At 37.3% G+C, this 6,251-nt stretch overlaps 1 long non-coding RNA gene across 1 annotated transcript; it reads right to left on the minus strand.

The window, feature by feature from the left end:
- Positions 1–117: 117 nt before the first annotated feature.
- On the minus strand, positions 118–5,707 carry LOC140856988 (uncharacterized). Its single transcript, XR_012140487.1, has 3 exons — positions 5,627–5,707; positions 5,172–5,476; positions 118–1,816 (listed from the first exon to the last, which is right to left on the minus strand). It is a non-coding gene; the product is annotated as an uncharacterized lncRNA (long non-coding RNA).
- Positions 5,708–6,251: the final 544 nt, after the last annotated feature.

Below are 6,251 nucleotides of genomic sequence, written 5' to 3' on the forward strand. Positions count from 1 at the left end.
TTATTTTTGCTGCATTAGCTTTTAAAAAAAAATTAAATTACACGTATGAAACTATAGCGTTTTCTAACAGAACACAATCACAAACACAACCGACGTATAGTGGTTCGGTGCCCCTTGCACCTACGTCTACTCTTCAAGATCCACTTGAAAATTTTACTATAATCTTTTCAAGATTATAGCCGAATAGTTTTTTAGGCTCACTATTCAAAATCTAGTTGGTTTTACATTAGATCACCAACCACAACCAACAAACAAGCCAACCCTTGGCTTATACTCCAATTCTTAGGCTTGGATGGGCATATCCCCTAACTTCAAAACCTTATTGAAGTTAGTTACAACAAAAACAAAAGTAGAAGGACAAATGAAAACAAAATGCTCCTTTAATGAGCAATAAAGTCGATGAAGCCCTTAGCTCTTCTTTTGTGGAAGCTTTTGGAGGAATGAGCTTGTCTTCTTGCTGAAGAGAATGTCTTGATTTATTATTTCAATGAGTTAAGAATTGAATGCACTCTTTTTCAATGTTTTTTGAATTTTTTCTCTTATTTTTGTGCTTCTCACTTTGATTCTCTTGTCCTGTCCCTTCAATCAGTTGTTGGAAGCATTGAAGTACTATTTTGGAGCAACAAAAATCATTTCTAACTCGTTGGAATCTGAAATATAGCCATTGGGACTAAAACTGTACTGTTCTAAATTTTTTGTAGAGCTAGCCATTGTGATTTGAGTCGACTCGACTGACCCTTGAGTTGACTTGATTGAATCTCGAGTCAATACAGCTGTGTCTCGAATCGACTCGACTAGTTTGCGAGTCTTTTGTCCCAAAAATCAGCTCTCTGTTGGCACCCTGCGGCTGTGACCCGAGCAACTTGAGTCGACTCAACTCTTCAGCTCGGCTGAAATATTTTCTATTTGGAAACTCCACTTTTTCGGCTACTATTCACTTGAGTCGACTCATGCCCAACTTCAGTCAACTCGAGAGTGTGTCGGCTGAAACTTTTTAATGTCAAAATCATTTTTGCATGCCGTTCCAGCTTGAGTCGACTCGAAATAGCCTTGAGTTGACTCGAGGTGTCCTCCACTAAATTTTTGTGATCTTTTTTAATTTGAATTCCTCTTCAATTTCAACCTTTGAATATCTTCCTTCAGCCTTGTTTGAGATGTGTAACACATTTTGAAAGCTTCCAGATTTCTCTTTATTATTCTTAATTGCATCATTACAATTTTTCTTTTGATACTCTGCAATTTCTCTTGAAACATGAACTTAAAGAACTCATTAGTCCATATATATATTCAAATATTTTGTTATTCATCAAAATCAATCCTTGGGGTCAACAATCTCCCTCTTTTTGATGATGATAAAATTTTTGAGTATATGAGCAATTAGCAAAAAATATGTATAAGTTTCAAGAAATATGGTAAATGTATAAGCTTTTTCATAAGTTTAAGCTTTGCTCCCCCTTAGTGTGTGCTCATATTTATTTCAAGCTTAATTAAACGTGTGAGCTCACAATATATGCAATATTCTTCATACATATATTAAACATTATGAGACATCGGTACGTACACATAATACACATTAAGACCCATTGCGACACTTATATGTTAAAGCCAAAAATTACATTCACGACACATAAGTACATTTATGATACATTCATGAGGTACATATCAACATATAAGTACATTTATGATACATTCATCAGATACATATCAAAGCAAGCAATATCAAAGTAAGCAATACTAAGCAATGCTCATACACTCATATGCCCATACATTCTTTTCTCATATGCTCATATGCTCATTCATTCTTTTCTACTCCCTCCTTTTTGTCATCAATCAATGGAGCAAGGTATAAGAAATTTAGAATACTCCATAACACAAGAATAAGAAAAAGTAATAGTATAGCATTGCATTCATCAAAATGAATATGCTAGGTCATAGCTCATATAAGTCAGCTAATATAAGCAAATCATACTAATACAATGATAAGTCAGCTAACACAAACACAAGAGTCCAAAAGACAACACAGAAGTCCAAATACAACCATAAGTCCTAACAGAAGTCCTAATACATCATATAGCTAAACAGAAGTCCCTATGCCTCTAATCCTCATCAGAAGGAATGTCTAGGGTCTCGGATGAGGAAGCTCGTGAGAATGATGGTCCAGCTCTCTGACTCCTAGTCTTGCTCAATGGACCAACTATCGGGGATGATGAGAATTCTACTCCACCTCTAGTATATACTCTGAAAGATGGTCTGCCCTAACTAGCAAATAGCTAGGTAGGCCTAATAGGAGGCTGCGGCTATGGCTGTGACTAAATTAGTGGCTGAGACTATGACTAAACTAGTGGCTGAGATTGAGGCTGAATAGATGGGTGAGATTGAGCTGATGGAGGATGAGGCATGGCGGCTCTGACAGCTACATCTGCTGCTGTTGCTGCTGGTTTGGTGCTTGGGGCAAGTCTCTCAATCCTCCCAATTAGGCTCTTCATCGCTCCAAGCACAGACATGATGTCTCTCTGCTGGATCTGTTCAAGTCTGCTGATAGCTCCAAGCATCTCAGAGCCTCCCGACTCGACTCTCACCCTCAATCGAGCAATCTCTGATACTACCTCAGAAAGATCAATGGGGGCATCTGACTATTATCCTCTCTGTTCTAACACAGTGAATCTCTCAGATATAGCTTCATCTCAGTCTGAATGTCCTCTACCCTCTTTGCTATTTGAGCACTAAATTTAGTCAAGATAAGATCAGCCAGCCTCTCCAATATGGCAGAATCAATAGCTGTTGGCTAAGGAGCAGAGGCTGTAGGGGGTCTAGTAGGTGGTGTGGTTGGTGAAAGAAGATCAGGTGTAGCTCTAGATGATGAAAGATAATCAGATGGAGCTCTAGAGGCAATGGGTGTAGATGGCTCTCTTGTCTCCTCTATCCTAGGCTCCCTTCTCTCTTGCCTTAACTCATTCCTTACCCGTCTCCCAGCCTCAACATGAAACTGCATCCTAATCAATACCTTTTCATCATACACATCAAAGCAAGATAGTCTAATGAATGCCTCATTTTTCATTGAAATTTTAGCAGCCTCAAATAGTCTGATCAGGGCCATTCCATAGGGTAAGCATACTTTGTTCCTTCCTAAGGCCTCCCTCATCTGATGCATCATGATGCTTGGTAGATTCAAGGGTATCCCTTGAACAATGTGAGACATAACTGTTAGTTCTCTCTCAGATACAATGTCACGTCTACCTAGTTTCGGAATAAAAGTTCCTCCGATTATATGGTGTAAAATCCTCATTTCTACTGAGAAGGTGCTGGCTAAGAATTCTCTCACTAGTATCCTCTCTGCCAATAATCAGTCTCAAAGCAGTCTTCTTGTCTGATACTTTCTCAGGCACAATTCTCTCTCTAGGTATGTCAAACACTCCTGCTAGGATTGATTCAGAAATCTCAAAGGGTATCCCTTTCACTATGGTGACTAACCCATCTGCTCCTCTTCTCATATTTTCATAGTATTCTCTAACTAGTTTAGGGTACATAGGGATATTCATAGAACAAAAATTCTTTCATCCCATATTTTCTAGCCATGGACTAATGAAGAAGTTGTATTTCTCAAAAAAATTGAAATCAATTCATCTGCCCATAGCAATGGCCCTAGTAGCCATTCTACCCAAAAGAGAGGGTCGTGGAGTAGGGGAAGACTTCATACCTAGATCCAGCTCATTCTCCATGGGTTGTTGAGGAGCTCGGGATATTTTGGATGGTGGAGATGGAGATTGCTCCATTCTAGCTTTCTTTCTTCTTTCCCACTACTCAATTCCCCGAGTCAAGAGGGTTCTCCACCCTATGTGCCGAGTTCGCACCATCTTGCTCAAATCGACAACAGATCAAAGAGAAATCAAGGAGATGGAGGGTGAAGATTGAAGGGGATACTGTTTGAGGAAAGTTTGGGAGGAAGAGTGGACCCTCACGAAGAGTTTAGGCATGGACTCAGGGTTTAGGGGCTCCACAGAATGATTTTAGGGCACCGTGAATAGTCATGGATCCGTTTAAGTGCCCGTGGTCCTGACAGTCGAGTTGACTCAAATTTACTTTGAGTCGACTCGAGCATGAGTCAACTCAAGTTCTAGTACAAGTCGACTCGAGCATGAGTCTGAAACTTTTTACAGTTTCAGTGAAAATTCAGCATATACAAAAAAAATATTTGGAGATTCCAAATGACATCAATCAATGGTTTTGAATACAAAATTGATTATTTTAGATTTGATTTAACTTGATTTGGGATTATGAAGATGAGGTTTATTCTGATTGATAGCAAATTCCTAAATCTCTTCTAGTGATGCTAAATTTTTCTTCATTGAGAGGTTTGGTAAAAATGTTAGCTAATTGTTTATCCATGGGTATGAATTTAAGTATTACATCATCATTTTGAACATGATCTCTTATGAAATGATATTTTATTTTAATGTATTTCGATCTTGAATGTTGAATTGAATTTTTAGTTAAATCAATAGCACTTGTATTGTCACATCTTATTGAAATTTTGTTAAGTTTAATACCAAAATCTTCAAGTTGTTGTTTGATCCATAAGATTTGAGCACAATAACTTCCTACAGTAATATACTCAACCTCGATCGTAGATAGTGTTGGATTTATACCCTAGAAGCTAATTGTTAGCTAACATATTATATAATTCTTGGGCCTATACTTGTAATTTTTTTATTATCAATAAAGATCTTTTTCTTTCCAATCATGTTTATGTGTCCATGATTTGTCTTAAAAATTAACAAAGATAATTTTTATATATTCTTAAAGAGTTAAGAATTTGAGACATACATTAATTAGTGATTAATTTTTAAATACTCTCGATTAAAGGATCGTCATGGAAGATAGTGATCAATCCATTTGAGATCGGTACACAGTCCATCTCTCTTGTGGACAGATGAGTCTCGGGTCTGTGATAGAATCACAGGAGTGAAGATGCAGGTTGTTAAAGTTTTATAGTTTCATGCACCCATGATTTTACAAAACTAGTATATAGCAGAATTTAAAAATTTTTAGATTAAAACTAATTTAATCTAAGCATGCATAAGATCAAATCTTCAAATCATAAACAAGATCATCATATGTGAGATAAGATTTAGATATATAAATTAAATAAAAAAAATAAATATAAAATATACCTAGATATGGATTAATCTTTAATGCGAACAGATGATCATAAATATCTTCTGAAGGTCTCTTTTAGCCGCACAAGCATCGATCTCTGTGGATATCCACACGAGACTCTGATCTGATCAGTAGCCTTTTGATCTCACCGGAGTGCTAGCTCCCTTATAGAGATCGCATCTTGACAGTTGAAAATCTTCTTTTCTCCTAAGACACTCTTAGAGAACAAGAAGATGTAGGAGGATCTTGATCTCTATGCTAGAGATCATGAGAAGAACCTTTTCTTCTCTTTTCTTCCTAAAATCCATGCACTAAATCTCTACAATAGAGATGTAATAATTTTATCCAATTTTTAGACAAAGGAAAGAGGAGACATCCATATCTAAACATGGACAAGAGGGAGAGATAGAGATATCCTAACAACTAACCCTTGGTTCTTGCAAGAAAGAAGAGATAGGGACCTACTCACCTCACTCCAAGGATCATGCACGCCGCCCCCTCTCTCTTTTTTTTCTCCATGCCTACATATCTGATTTTGGGCATCAAAACCTCATCTAAATCCCCTCTTCACATCCCAAATTGCTGGGTATTTATAGGCTAAGATGGAGTTTGAAATTGGGTAGGATTCAAGAGTCCATAACATCTAGGACTCTTATCCTTTTGATGCCGCCCATCCCAAAACTATTTTTGCCCAGATTTACATAGGAATTAGGGAGTTTAAAGTTTCTTTCTTACATGCTAAATAGGGAAAAAATGTGGGCATGAAACCTGATGGGACGTGGGTTGTTTTGGGTGCACAAAACTGGTTGGCATGGAGACTCCTTTTGGTGCATGAAAAGGAAGTTTAATCCAAGTGGGACTCTTGAATTAAATGGCTGTTTTAAACCCAATTAAAACACCAATAGGTCCTAATCATATTAGGACCCGATTAGACTCAAAAAGATGAGAATCCAAGTCTAATTTGGAGCCCAATTAATTTAGATTGGATGTCTCCTAATTGGAGGAGTCTTAGTCCAATTGGACTCTTTCTTGCTGCTTAAGTCAAACTCAATTTTTAATCCTAATCCAATTAGAATTTGGTACACCTATGAAAA

This window comes from Elaeis guineensis, chromosome 4, assembly GCF_000442705.2.
Source record: "Elaeis guineensis isolate ETL-2024a chromosome 4, EG11, whole genome shotgun sequence".
NCBI lineage: Eukaryota > Viridiplantae > Streptophyta > Magnoliopsida > Arecales > Arecaceae > Elaeis > Elaeis guineensis.